At 40.4% G+C, this 14,574-nt stretch overlaps 1 long non-coding RNA gene across 1 annotated transcript in view; it reads left to right on the top strand.

Annotated features, from left to right (window-relative positions):
• Positions 1-1,318: 1,318 nt before the first annotated feature.
• Positions 1,319-14,574, top strand: part of LOC108592988 (uncharacterized) — a 33,145-nt gene continuing 19,889 nt past the window's right edge. Inside the window, exons 1-2 of the long non-coding RNA XR_004728254.3 lie at positions 1,319-1,415; positions 2,629-2,737. This is a non-coding gene — a long non-coding RNA (uncharacterized LOC108592988). The remainder of the gene's footprint in view (positions 1,416-2,628; positions 2,738-14,574) is intronic.

Below are 14,574 nucleotides of genomic sequence, written 5' to 3'. Positions count from 1 at the left end.
TCTGCACTCCTTGAGGAAGCACTTTTCAATGAATCAGTGGGCTGGCCTTTCATTATTAATAGCTGTTATTGTAAACGCAAATTTTTCTCTGTCCTGTTTTGCAAGGGGAATAACATAAAAGCAGTCTTTTAAGTCAGTAATGATAATTCCATTTTTGAGGAATCACCATGGGGAGGGAAGGGAGCCCCAGCTGAAGAGGTCCCACAGGTTGCTGATTAGCATTAATAGCCTGTAAATCATGCAAACGTCTTCAATTGCCAGACTTTTTGGGAATGATAAAAATGGGTGAATTCCAAGGGCTGTTAGATGGTTCTATGTGGCTGGCTTTCAAATGCTCCTCAACTAATTCATGGGCTTGTTTTAATTTCTCTCTTTTTAAAGGCTACTGTTCTACCCAAATAGGATTTTGAGAGAGCCACGTCAGGGGTAGGGGAAGAATAGGAGTGGCCATTACTAGAAAAGGGTTTGCTGTTCACCTAATTCATCAAATTCTGCCCTCCAGAGGAGGTCTTGACTGGTATTTAAAGTGCTTTTAGCTAGCACTGACCAGTCCTATGGCCTCATATAAAAGTTGTTTGCTATGGCTTCAATGAATCCTTTTGTACATGGGCTAGAGGCTCCATTTTCTCTAATGCTTTTTCTTATCTCTTTATAAGCATCAAAAGAAATGGGTTCATTGCCTTGTCAATCTTGCATTACTGGGCAGGTCAAGAACTCCCCTTCTCATGCCACTTGCCTAAGACAGGGTCTCATAGCTATAATGTCTCCCTTGTCCTTTTGCCAGTTTATTGGGGAAGGGGGCTCAGGCAAAACCTCTGTTTCCTCTTTGGTATTTTTACCTGGTAATGTTGGTGCTGAGGGAGAAGGAGGAGTCAGTAAGAGAGGTGGCAGTTCCTCTTCCCTTCCTTTTTTAGGCTCTTCAGTGTCACGTGGGGGCAAAAGAGCCCTAAGTAAGACTCATAATGTTAAAGATGTTACTCGGACCCATTGCCTTTGTGCATGATTTTGTTAAGGATTTCTCTCCACTAGTTCCCAGAGCTCTACGTCCAGCGTGCCTTCTTCCGTGAACCATAGGTTATGGGAAACGACAGTTTACATTGGATCTGTTCATTGAGATTGTGAAAGCCAGGCTCTGCTAGCTTTAAGCAGCTGTTTCAATACTTTTATATACTGTTTCTGTTGTGCTGATAACTGTTGTCTTATGATGAAACCCTGGCTTGAACAATCCCCTCGAACTTGGAAATCTTGCATGGGCACCAATGACTTACTGACTTACTGGCTGCGCAGTCTCTTCACCTTCGTTATTGAGGGATCCGTTGCAATCCGTTGCAGCATTCTTCACGCAGGGCACCAGCTGTTGAGTCTGTCCCACAGATTCTGGCCGAGTGACTGATGAAAGGAGTATGCAGACACAGGTATTTTGCCTGTGAGCGTGGCTAGGGAACCAGACAGCCTACCACCCGCAATGAGAAAGTGTGGGCCCCAACAAGCCAGAGACGCTCGCATTTATTTAGTATAGATTTAACGACAAAGGCCTGGAACAAATATAATTTGTGGGTAATTAACATTGTTGACCCCCTGAGGTAGGGGGCAGTCGTGCACACAGATGATCAAAGCTTGGTTCCCAGAGAAATAGGTAAACAAACCTATCTAGACAAATTCCTTTTCTTTTTCTTTTCTTTCTTTTCTTTTTTTTTTTGAGATGCAGTTTTACTCTTGTTGCCCAGGCTGGAGTGCAATGGTGTGATCTTGCTCACTGTAAACTCCACCTCCCAGGTTCAAGAGATTCTCCTGCCTCAGCCTCCTGAGTAGCTGGGATTACAAGCATGCACCACCACACCCAGCTCATTTTTGCATTTTAGTAGAGATGGGCTTTCACCGTGTTGGCCAGGCTGGTCTCAAACTCCTGACCTCCTGATCCACCCGCCTTGGCCTCCCAAACTGCTGGGATTACAGGCATAAACTACCACGCCTGACCCTCTATATAAATTCCTTTGCACTCCCTTTTAATCTGCCCTCTGCCATTAGCTCAGGTAGGATTCAGCTGCCTTCAGCCATATCCTTTCCGCAAGCTTTTGCAAAATCTCCCAGCCTTCCAAGAAGATTTGTGTCTTTCCTATAATTTTTCTCACCACCCTGACTGATCTCCTACAACTGCACCTGACCCAAAATACAGGTTTTAAAGATATTTTGAGGTGGCTATTCAGATGGCCTGCGAATAGAAGTATCCCTGCAAAGCTGTCTCTTTGAGGGGGAGATTTGCACCTGTAGAGAATGTACATTGATGCAGCCAGGTTTCTCTGAAGCTTTCCCTTGTCTAGACCTAGGAAAGATGAACCTAGAGTCTGACCCCTTTGAAGGTCTGAAAAAACATTACTGTCTATCCTCTCTGAGGGTTTCTGTCTCAGATTTCACCTAGGTGACGAGATTGCCTTTGATAGCCAGCCTTCTTCATCTCCACACTGCCATAACCTGTCTTGCCAATGTGACTGGATTTACCACCATAACCTGCTTTTGGCCATGCTCTGAGCCCCTACAAGGATTTGGGGTAATAACTCTGTGGTTGTTTCCCATGTGCACATTGATAAATTTGTATGCCTTTTCTCCAATTAACCTGCCTTTTGTCAGCTGATTTTCCAGCAAACCCTCAGAGGGTGAAGGGGAAACATCCCCTGAGCTTCTACACCTGCCACAGCTCCAGAAGCTCTAGATAGACAGCCAGAGCGACTCAGTAAAGGTGAGTTCATCAGCATAAATGAGCAAAGTGGTTGTGATGAAAAAGATGAAGAATTAAAGGAATTTTAGAAATGTCATGACATTGAAAGCACAAAGCGTGCAATACTGGAAGCTGATTTAAACTTAAAAAGGAGACTGACAATTCCCCGAGGTATAAAAATGCTTTCTTCCTATTGTAAGTCATATAACAAGAAGAAAGCAAGCACTGTTCAAACTACTCTTGATAAATGTTTTACAAAGAAATAAAACATTTTAATTTTCAAGTTTCTACTGCTTTTGATTATATTGTATTAAATAAATGTCAATTTTACTATTTTTTAAACATACCTATACATTCATAACTGACAGAAGTTTTGAATATTTCACAAAAAACTTGAAAGGTCATACACAGTCATAGTTTTTTTACATCAATTATTAAGATTGGTTTGCCTGGATTCAGGTTGTGCAGTCATTTTCATGGTTCCCCAAAATGTGCAAAGCGAACATTGTCATATAGATCACATATATAATATTTGAATGCGAAGATAAATGGATTCATTTACTTAGGTGTTTATTTAGCACTGACTCTTTACCAAGAACTGGGGATGTACAGTGACCAAACAACAGTCTCAAATCTTATGAATAAATGTAAAATATGTCTAGTGATTTTAAGAGCTATAAAGAAAAGTAAACCTAAACAATGGGATAGAATTTAGGGCAGTGGGATGGTATATTCATTTTTCTATATTGTGGTCCCTTAGAGCCTGTGTAAGTTAATGTTGGACATAGAAATGCAGATAGCTGGAGGAAGAGAATTCCAGGCAAAGGAAATACTAAGCATAGTATTGTTCTCTATTACTATTCATGATTCCACAAAATGTTTGTTTTGGTAGATCAGGAGCCAGATCTTGGTGTAGTATTGGAAAACAATCACAAGGCTGTTGCTATATTTAGGAACCCATAGAATGCTCAGGATATGATGACCTCTAAATAGTTGTGCTTACAGATCAGTGGAATAGTGCATGGATTCATTTTCTGCCTTATAATTTCTTGAAAAACATATTAGTTCAAATTCTGCTTGATTTCCCAGTACATAATTAGGCAGAGGCAATTCAGTTGAGAAAGCACTGTTTCTGCCACTCAGACATTATCTCTCAGATGCCAAGCATGTTATGGTTAACAACTCTCACATATTTAAACAATCTTCAGCTGAAGTTTATATGTTCCTACTTTTGTGAGGCATAGTACTGATGCATGTTTCTGAATTAGCTCCATCTTCTCTTTACTCATTTCCACAACCAGGCCATGAACTGTGATTTTTTTTTTTCTCTCTGTTGAATGACAACTGCTTTAAGGGGAAAAAGATTAAATAGCTGGTAAAATGAAAATTAAATACATATCACATATTTGTGGTCAAACTCCAGAAACGATTGGAAGAAAAACAAAGGTGTATTTACTGGTTAAATCTTCAAACAATCTCTGAAGGAGATACTACTATTACTCTTACTTTGCAGATGAAGCCCAGACTCAGAGAGCTAATAACTGGTAGATCTGGGATTTGAACCCAGACAGTGGGACTCCAGATCGTGTACTCTTAATTATTGCCTTAATCACTGAACTGGACGGAATCAAAGGGCGCAACTGTCTGAGAAAATAGTTTGCCATATGCACTTTGTCTTCCCTGCAGTTTTTGTGCAAGTATCATTTTGCTCCCTGCAAGGTTCACTTAAGCAGAATACTGAAAAAGATCAAAGTTCTATATCCAGCTTAACAGTTTTAGAAAAAGAAAAGGCAGATTGGATCAACTGAAATAAGAAATGTACTCATAAAAACATGGCTACTTCTGCAATATAACATAGCAACTATTAGAAGGTTTAAGAGAACTGGCCATGCGCGGTGGCTCAAGCCTGTAGTCCCAGCACTTTGGGAGGCCGAGGCAGGTGGATCACGAGGTCAAAAGATCAAGACCATCCTGGTCAACATGGTGAAACCCCATCTCTACTAAAAATACAAAAAGTTAGCGGGACGTGGCAGCGCGTGCCTGTAATCCAAGCTACTCAGGAGGCTGAGGCAGGAGAATTGCCTGAACCCAGGAGGCGGAGGTTGTGGTGAGCCGAGATTGCGCCATTGCGCTCCAGCCTGGGTAACAAGAGTGAAACTCCGTCTCAAAAAAAAAAAAAAAGAAAGTTTAAGAAAACTAAAGGGTTATTCTTGTTATGCATACACACATTAATATAAATGGAAGCTCTATAAGTACAGTGAAAAATCACACCCTAGGTAGAGACTATTATGAATGTTTCACAGGGCTAATGAATAGGAAGATTCAAGCTATTAGAATCAGGAAGGTTACTATATAATTTATAAAGGCTTTTAGTAATACAAAAATGTCAGTGTTTTAAAAAGTGACATATACTTAGGCCATCTTTATCACAGCCACTTAAATTATTAATAAAACCATAGCTTTTAAGATGGCCACAATGAAAATGAATTTCAACACATGATGCAGAGATTGTTAAGGCAGGCTGTTATATTGTAATTTATATGTTTGCGAAGTCTGCCTACTTTTTTAGTTCTTTTATTTTGCTCACCAACACAACAGCTTTGCTTTTCCTCGAAGCCACACAATAAAGCAGTTCTCAGGTACCTCAGTATAAAGATGAAAGGTACTCTTCCGACTGTCCCAGTTTACCTTCTTTGTGAAGGATATGGAAGGATGCCTCTTAGGAAGACTGTAATCCTCGAGTCAGAGCAAAGTGACTCCACTTTCAAAGTTCCCAATGTAACACTTACATGTAATATCTTGACTGTAAAATATTTAGGATGATTTGCTTTTACAGAAACACGTTTTACATAGCTGAGGTTAAATGTTATGGAGAATCCTATTGAGTAACCTCTGACCTCAAGGAAGGATCCTCAAATCTATTGGAAACCATATATGGAAGCAATAGGGCACTTTTAAAGCCCCTTGGGTATTTCAGTCTGTTTGGGCTGTTATAACAAAATATTATAAACTGGGTGGTTCATAAAAGAAATTGATTTCTCACAGTTCTGGAGGCTGGGCAATTCAAAATCAAGATTCCAGCAGGTTCAGTGTCTAGCAAGGACCCACTTTCGTGTTCATAGATGGTGTCTTCTCACTGTGTCCTTATATGGTGGAAAAAGCAACCTAGCTCCCTCATGTCTCCTTTTTAAGTGCACTAATCATTTGCATGGAATGTTCCACCCTCGTGACCTAATCACCTTCCAAAGGCCCCACTTCCTCCTATATGACCTTGGTGGTTAGTATTTCAACATAGACATTCTGGAGGGACACAAACATTGAAGACCACAGTATCAGGTCCTATGATACTAGCAAGACCCAAGAAAGGATTCTAGTTTCACTTCTCAGGATGACAAGACTTGTTGGGGTCTGGCATGTCTGCCGGGGGTCTACTGACCTGCAGGAGTCCCCGAGACTGCCAACGTAGATGTCTCGTTCAACCTGAGGGAGAGAGTGCACGGAAGTGAAAGAAAAAAATGAAAAGCAGAGTCTGGAGGGCTGGCTTAGGCTATGTCCAAGCAGCAATTTTATTTTTGCAATATGTTCCTTTATATACTTTTCTGAAGTTAATCTTGTTTACTCCAGATCAACATACTTAAGTTACAGTAAGCAAGTTACGCCCACTAAGTTACGCCCAGTAAGTAAGTCCAGTAAGTAGGTTATGCCCAGTAAGTAGGTTACTTCCAGTAAGTAAGTAGGTTATGCCCAATAGGTCAAGGTAAGTAAGTTACAGTCACGCCCAGTAAGTTATGGTAAGTTACAGTTACACCCAGTAAGTTACGATAAGTAAGTTACCAAGAGTAAATACTTAAGTTAATATTTTACAATGAAGGTGACAAGGGTCCAAAATGAACACAATCAAGCAATAAACCATAAGGAGCCGAAAGTGGACACATTGCCTCCCAAGTCCTCATATCCATAAAGTAATGTCTGTTAATTATTTAGAATAACATAGTCCCTCTCTCGGTTCCTGCTTTCCCTCAGCTCGACTCCCCCAACCGGGGATCTGTGTTCAGGCTTAAGCTCACCGTATTGCGAGGCCCATTTCCTAGGGGCCCCACACGGGAGCGATCCCCACAAAGACTTAATGCATTCCTGAATATTATTTCCCTTGCCTGTAAAATGGAATGCTAATATCAATCTTGTAAAATTTTTGCAAGGATTATAAACATCTAATATGTCCTAGACTTAGTATGTCCAATATGGAACTCGACCTCCCTTTCCATAATGAAAAAAAAAATTTTTTCCCTGGCTTTCCCCAACTTATAAAATAGCAGGATTTTTCACTCAATTTCTCAACACAGAAACAGAAGACTTATGCTTGATTATTTTCTTGCCCTCCTGTCTACATTCTATACTTTAGCAAGTGTGAAGAATGCTCACTTTAATCTGAGTCCCAGATGTAATCTCTTCTTATCATCTACCATTCTGTCTCACAAGACTTCCCCATAGTTTCCTAAATGTTCTCTCTGCTTAGAGTCTTTCCCCTATGTTATTCTCAACACAAGAACCAGAATGACATTTTAAATGCATAGAAAAGATAATCTCATTTCCTCATTCAAAATCGTCCTCTAATGGTCTCTTAATTCATTTAAAATGAAATCTAATCTCTTTAACATGGTCTTCAAGATCCTGCATAATCTGGCTCCTCTCTTTCTCCTTCTCCCTCCTTCTCTCTCTCTCTTTCCCTCTTGTATTCAATCACTTGATCTCCTGGTCACATCTTTCTAGCCATACTGATGGTCCTTTGTTCCTGCAATGTGCGTAACTCATTCTGATTTTATGAATGTTTGCATGTGAAGTCACACCTGGCTGGCTCTCTCATGCTGCCTCACATAAGCCTTCCCCAATCATTTATTAAAAACAGCCCCGAGCCATTACCACATTATCTTGTCGAACTCTCCTCACACCACTTATGTCTATGTAAAATTACCACCTCCATAAGGTTCACAGAGCAGGAGCCTTTTCTATCTTGTTCATTGTCATATCCCAAAGATATTTAATATAAAGTAGGTTACAATTAAGTATTTAATTCATATTGGGAGGAAATGATTGGATTAATGTTGACGGATATAAAAATTTAGGCATACAATAGGCACACAGCAAATGTGATACACATTTAGTAATTTAAAAATGTACAAAACTCTGAAAGACAGTACAGTATATGTTAAAAGCTATAAAAACTCTAACAGGAATACAAGGCCTCCACTCACGTGACAGTCTAGTCTATTAAAAAATGAGAAGAAATTCATGGAGAAAGTGACATTCACTAGGCCTTGAAGGATTGGTGGGCTGTTATAAGAGGAAAATGGAGGGAAATAGATGCTAAAGAGCTGTAGCAGTGTGTGCAACATCAGAGGCAGACATACTGCGTGGTTCTGTATATGTGGAAAAGAGATTAATAGGCAGTAAGCATCGTAATGAGAAGCTGGAGGGATTAGGTTAGGGTCAGATCACTGGGGTTATTAAAGGAATTGGGTTTTGTAGGGAATAATGTGAATATGATTTTGGTCATGCATCTGTAGGTGTCAAGCAAGCAGTTGGAGATTGTCTCAGTCTGTTTTCTGTTGCTATCACAGAATACTTGAGACAGCATAATTTGCAGAGAAAATAAGTTTGTTTGGCTCACAGTTCTGGAGGCTGGGAAATCCTCCCAATCAGGGAGTCAGCTCTCTGGTAAAGGCCTTATGCTGTGTTAGCCCATGGTGGAAAGCAAACAGGCAAGAGAGCCTGAGAGAAAGAGAGACAGGGGGCCACGCTCTTTTTTTTTTTTTTTTTGAGATCGAGTCTCGCTCTTGTCACCCAGGTTGGAGTGCAAGGGTGCAATCTTGGCTCACTGCAACCTCTGCCTCCTGCGTTGAAGTGATACTCCTGCTTCAGCCTCCAGAGTATCTGGGATTATAGATGTTGCCACCACATCTGGCTAATTTTTGTATTTTTCACCATGTTGGCCACATGGGTCTCGAACTCCTAACCTCAGATGATCCATTTACCTTGGCCTCCCAAAGTGCACACTCATCTTCTTTAGCACGAACCCACTGGCTTTATAATGACATTATTCATGAGGCAGAGCCCTCATGACCTAATTACCTCTCAACGACGTTGCATTGGGGATTGAGTTTCCAACACATGAAACCTGGGGGACACATTCTAACCACAACAGAGATTGAAGTCTGAGGCTCAGAAGTGAGGGCAGTCCCAAAATTGTAGATGTCAGGGAAAAACTGGTGGAGGTGAGTGTTAAAGCTGGGATATAATGAAATAGTCCAAAGAAAAGCTGGTGGAAAACTTCTCACTGGGTGTGGAAAAGAAGAGGAACTACCAAAGATTGTAGAAAATATCATTCAGAAAGGTAGGAAGGGAATCACAGAGGCAAACTCAAGCTGAAGAAGGTGGGAAGTTAAAGAAGTATGTGGTATTCAGTAGAACTGCTTATTGCCAAGAGGAAGAATGAAATGAAGAATGAGAGATGATTGACTTAGATAATAGATGACAAGAAAGTTCCTTTCAATAGGGTGGAAAAAGAATTTGATATAGTTTATATGTGTGTACCTGCCCAGATCTCACACTGAAGTGTGCTTCCCAATGTTGGCGTGGGGCTCGGTGGGAGGCTGGATCTTGGGTGTGGATTTCTCATGAATGGTTTAGCGCCATCCCCCGTAGCACTATCACTGTGATAGTGAAGGAATGCTCACGAGATCTGGTCACTTAAAAGTGGACCCTCCCCACTCACTCTGTTGTTTTCTTGCTCCCTGTGCTGGCCATTGTGATGTGTCTGCTCCTCCTTCACCTTCTGCCATGATAGTACGTTTTCTGAAGCTTCCGGAGAAACTGAGCAGATGCTGATATCATGCTTCCTGTACGGCCTGCAGAACCATAAGCCCATTAAACCTCTTTTCTTTATAAACTACCAGTCCCAGGTATTTCTTTATAGCAATGTGAGAAGCAATTAACACAGAATTGCTGTAATTGAAGTGACAAGTTGGAGGTGAAAAGTTTAGTGGTTAAAAAAAGAAGCAAATGGGAAATTTACCTTGAGGGTAAATATGATTTTATAAATTTTATGTTTTTTAAAATTAGAGAGGGTTGAGTATATTTATAGGGCATGGGGAAGAGCCAGTGAAGGGAGATGTGGGATGGGAAATGTGAAGATAAAGAGAAGGTCTCATTCTCATCCTGAAATGGGAATATATGTTTTTTGTTTTTGGGGTTTTTTTTTTCTCAGCGAGTTGTTAATAAAAGCATGAGTAAACATTCAGAGAGAGGTTGAGGTAGTGGGGAGGGAATTCGAAAGTATGCTTTTTGGAGATCTTTCCTAAGAGTACCTTTTGTGTTGGGGTCGCCTACTGAGGGGTAAGTGTGTACTTCATTTTGAAGATTAAGAGACAAGCAGGCCAATGTTATGGAGAACTGGTTTGTTATGTTAGACTGAAAATTCAGATGAAGGCTAATGTTTGTTACTGTCTTCCTAATTCCGGACAACTGTATTTGCTCAAAACAGGACTTCTCCTAAGGAAGGTGTTCATAGCTGTGATACCATCTTAGTGAGTAAGATGGTATTGGAAAAGGCAATGTTATTTTTCAAGATTCCTCTGATGTTTGTAATCGTAAGCTATCATGATAATATTCGGGATAGTTCTTTTGTATAATTTGACACTATGTCAATAGTATAAGTTAATAAAGACTAAAATTTCCTAAAATGCTTTTGAAGCACATTTGGTCAGATTATACATTAGTGTAAGGATACATGAAAAGTGCTGTTAATATTTTTCATGTGGTTTCTCTCTGGGTCCGCAGCTACAGCAGAAAAAAAGGAACCAGTAAGATCAATCTCAATACTGACATGTTTTTGTAGGAATTAGAGTAAGTTGTTTTGAACCAAGTATTTGGTATTTTCAGGTTATACCACTCTGCTGAGTACATGGTACTTAGGTCCTATATGATCGAATAGAATTGTATTTTTGTGCTTTTTCCATTTATTGAATTATAGCTTTCCAAGTCAATAAAACTTAGTGCAGCCATTTCTAGGCCCTTTTCATTTCCAGCCTTAACTTAAATTGTTGATTAAACTTTTCCCCCTATCAAATACATTCTGTACAAAAGCAAATCTGGCAGAGCAAAAGTGGGGAGTGAAGAATAATCTTTGGGGTAGATTTCCTTGTTTATGATCTTGGAAAAATCACTTCCCTTAAGCTTTCTTATCTGTAAACGAAAGGAATGAGTCTCCATGACCTCAAAATTTATTGTGAGTTCTGCAATTGCGTGCCTCTGCTCCCCTTACTCATATAGTTAGCCCTGCTGATGTTAGTTCTGCTCCACGTTAGCCCAGCGGCACTGAATGAGAATCAAGACAGGGAAGTTACTGAGCAATGATGTCAGACCAGTGTGTCTCTGCAGCTCGGAAAACAAAGAAGACATGCAGAGCCAGGGCCAAAGAGGCTGCTTGAGACACATTGATCATGTAATGTCAGTAGCCATCTATTCAATAGTTCTTTGCTTACACAGGAAAGAAACTTTTTCAAGCTAGCTCCCATAAAGGATGGCTGTTTAAGAAATACTTGAAAACCTTAGAGAACCCTGGGGAAATATTTACAGCTGGGCTTCTTGGAGGCTCTGGGAACAGAGAAGTCAGGAACCCGCCTTTCAGGAACTGCTGTATCTCAGTCGGCTTCTTCATTTCATGGTTTCTCTCTGTGCAGCTGCTTTACTTCCTCTTCAGGCTGACTCCTCTGCTGCTCCCTGGCTGGCTTTCTCTGCTTACTTCTCCTGAATATGGCTAACTATGTCTCCAAAGGGCCTCCCCAGCCCTGACTCCACATGACTTTTCAGGTCCCAGAGCTACCCTCTGACATAATCTCTCACAGTCTTTTAGCATAAATTCTCAACGGTTAGCATCTGATTAATTGCTAACCAGCCAATGGCTTGCTTAGCCTTGGGTGAATTAGTTTTCCTGTCAAGTCAGCTTTGAAGGAGGGAGGTGAGGGGAAAAAGAAGTGGATGCCATCTGCTGTGCACTGAGTGACTATACTTTCGAGAGTAAAAGGAGCCCTATGAATTATACTAGGAACAGATGTAGATCCAGCCTGACACAGGCCAAGTGGGCCAACAGAGCTATGAAGCACTGCCTGTTCTAGGATTGAGTGGCTGAGATTTTCCAGGGAAGTAAGAGACAGGACAAGCAATGAGACCTGTCTAATAAACTCCTTAGTCTTTCAAACAAACAAATATTTTTTCTTCATAAATATACTTCCAGTTATAGCCTGTCACACATACAGCTGTAAAATGCTCGCCCTATACCTGGTAGGAAGAGGAGGACAGCCACAGCTGGTTTCTGTGTATCAGGGCCTTTTATCCCCAGATGATAATCATTCCTCCTCTTGCTCTCTCCTCCTCTCCAGTCTTCACCAGTATGCAGACTGTGGAATAAATGAGTGCCTCTCACAGTGGGACCTTGGCCAGCATCATCAGCATCACCAGGAAACTCGTGAAAAATGCAAATTCTCAGGCCCCTCCCCAGATCTACAGAATCAGGAATTCTGGGATGGTGCTCAGCAATCTGTGTTTTAACAACAAGCCTATCAGATGATTCTGATCTATGCAAAATTCTGAGATCTGCTGGAGTAAACTCTAAATTTAACCACTACTAACACACTGGAAACAGAAATAGAAGCATTTTCCCTAACAGAAACAACTTTCCCTTCAAGTTTTATGTGATTTTCTCAAAACTTTAAGAGAGGCAACCTATATTTTACAGCTGAGAGAGAGAGAGAAAGAGAGAGAGAATAGGACAATAAAAAGAAATCATGTACACTTAGAATAGATCAAGTCAATTTAAACTTTTTTTTCCTCGTTCCAATCTCATGAAATCTGGTGTGTTTTGCCCTAAGTTTCCTTCTGAGAAATTCTCATTTTTTCCCTCATCTTTAGAATAAATCAAGACTCCTTACAAACACCTGGTTCCCAAATAAGACAACATCCAATAAGCAATAGTATAAAAACGAAGCCGGTGTTGGAGAAGAGGCCTCCGGTATTAAGTAGATATTAACAGCCTTCAGGGAAGTTCGGTTTTGCAACCTACTTTGGCCGGAGGCTGTAAGTTACATGATGAGTTAGATCAGTGAGTGCCATGGGCATCAGCATGTCTTCTTGCTCTCTTGAAGTAAATGAAATTCCTTGGGTATTGCCTATCAGGAAAGTTTCAGTCTTTTTCACTATTTTTTTAAAGCTGCCTTGAGACCGATATTGGGTAGAATGCCCTCCTGGAGCTGGGTACCCTCTGCAGAACTGTATGTTTTATCTGTCATGAATAGCCAGACTCCTTATTGAGCTGATTGGAGCCAGGCACAGTTCCCTGTTTGCGAGCTGCAGTTTTTTTTCTGGCAATGCAATTTACATACAACTCTAGTGAGCTGCTGCTAAACCTCATTTGGAAGTGTTTCATTCTTTAAAAGCAATACTGAAGGTATTGCTGAGAATGTGGCTTAGCAGAATGCACACACTCATCCAGTTTGCTTTCACATGGGCTCTAGGTTCAGGGACTTGATGGGGTGGCGCAGACTGCCTTTACTTCCCACTCTATCTTTGCACAAAACCTCTGAATGCATGACCCATTTCAAACGAGCTGCCTTATGATTGGAAGGTAGGATTGGGTGTACATCCTGGAAGTGTTTCAGGGAATCAGCATACCTAGACTTTGCTCCATAAAGTGTCACTATTACTGTTATGATTTTGGATTTTCTAGGGTCTTGTCCTGCAGAGGAGAGAATACAGTAAGGCACATGATTTCCTCATTTGGACTGAGTCCAGTCTTTGGCTATTACATAATGCTACTATAACTACTCTTGAACATAGCTTTTGGTGCATTTTTTGTTGGGGCTATCTATATCTATCTATATATATGCGTATATGTGTGTGTGTGTGTGTGTGTGTACCATATATATATAATTGCTGCACATGTACAAATGCTTTGTAGACTTTTCAAAATATTAAAATGGCTTAACAAATATTTTCTTCCTCTTGTAATAAAGGAGAATCACAGTTGTTCCTCAGCCTAACCAACACTCAGAATTGTCAGTTTCTGTGACTGTGTTTTAATTTTAGCCATTCTGGTGGTTGTTTAGTAGTATTTCATTGAGGTTTTAATTTATTTTATCCAAATAACTAATGATGTTTAGCACGTTTTTATGTTTATTGGACATTTGGATAATCTTTTGTGAAGAAGCTGTCCAAGTTTTTTGTTGGTTTTCTATTAAGTTGCCTGTTTTTTCTTATTGAGTTCTTTTAACTTATTATTATTATCATTATTATTATTATTGAGATGGAGTCTCACTTTGCTGTCCAGGCTGGAGTGCAATGGTGTGATCTCTGCTCACTGCAACCTCCACCTCCTGGATTCAAGCGATTCTCCTGCCTCAGGCACCCAAGTAGCTGAGATTACAGGTATGAGTAACCATGCCTGGCTAATTTTCATATTTTTAGTAGAGATGGGGTTTCACCATGTTGGCCAGGTTGGTCTCAAACTCCCGACCTCAAGTGATCTCTCTGCTCAGCCTCCAAAAGTGCTGGGATTATAGGCGTGAGCCACTGCACCCAACCTCTCATTGATTTCAGGAATTCTTTATTTATTCTGGATAACCCAATTTGCCTTCAGTCCAGTTTATCAATAACATTTATTTGTTTACTCTTTTACTTTGTATTCTTTATTTTTAGTGACTCAAGATGTTTTTTTCTATCCTAAAAATATAAGGATATTCTCCTATGTATATCTTAGGTAATTTTTATCTTTCACATTCACAAACCACCTGGAATTGATTTTTGTA

The sequence above is a fragment of the Callithrix jacchus genome, chromosome 11 (genome assembly GCF_049354715.1).
Source record: "Callithrix jacchus isolate 240 chromosome 11, calJac240_pri, whole genome shotgun sequence".
Classification (NCBI taxonomy): Eukaryota; Metazoa; Chordata; class Mammalia; order Primates; family Cebidae; genus Callithrix; species Callithrix jacchus.
This window is presented reverse-complemented; position numbering and strand designations above follow the sequence as displayed.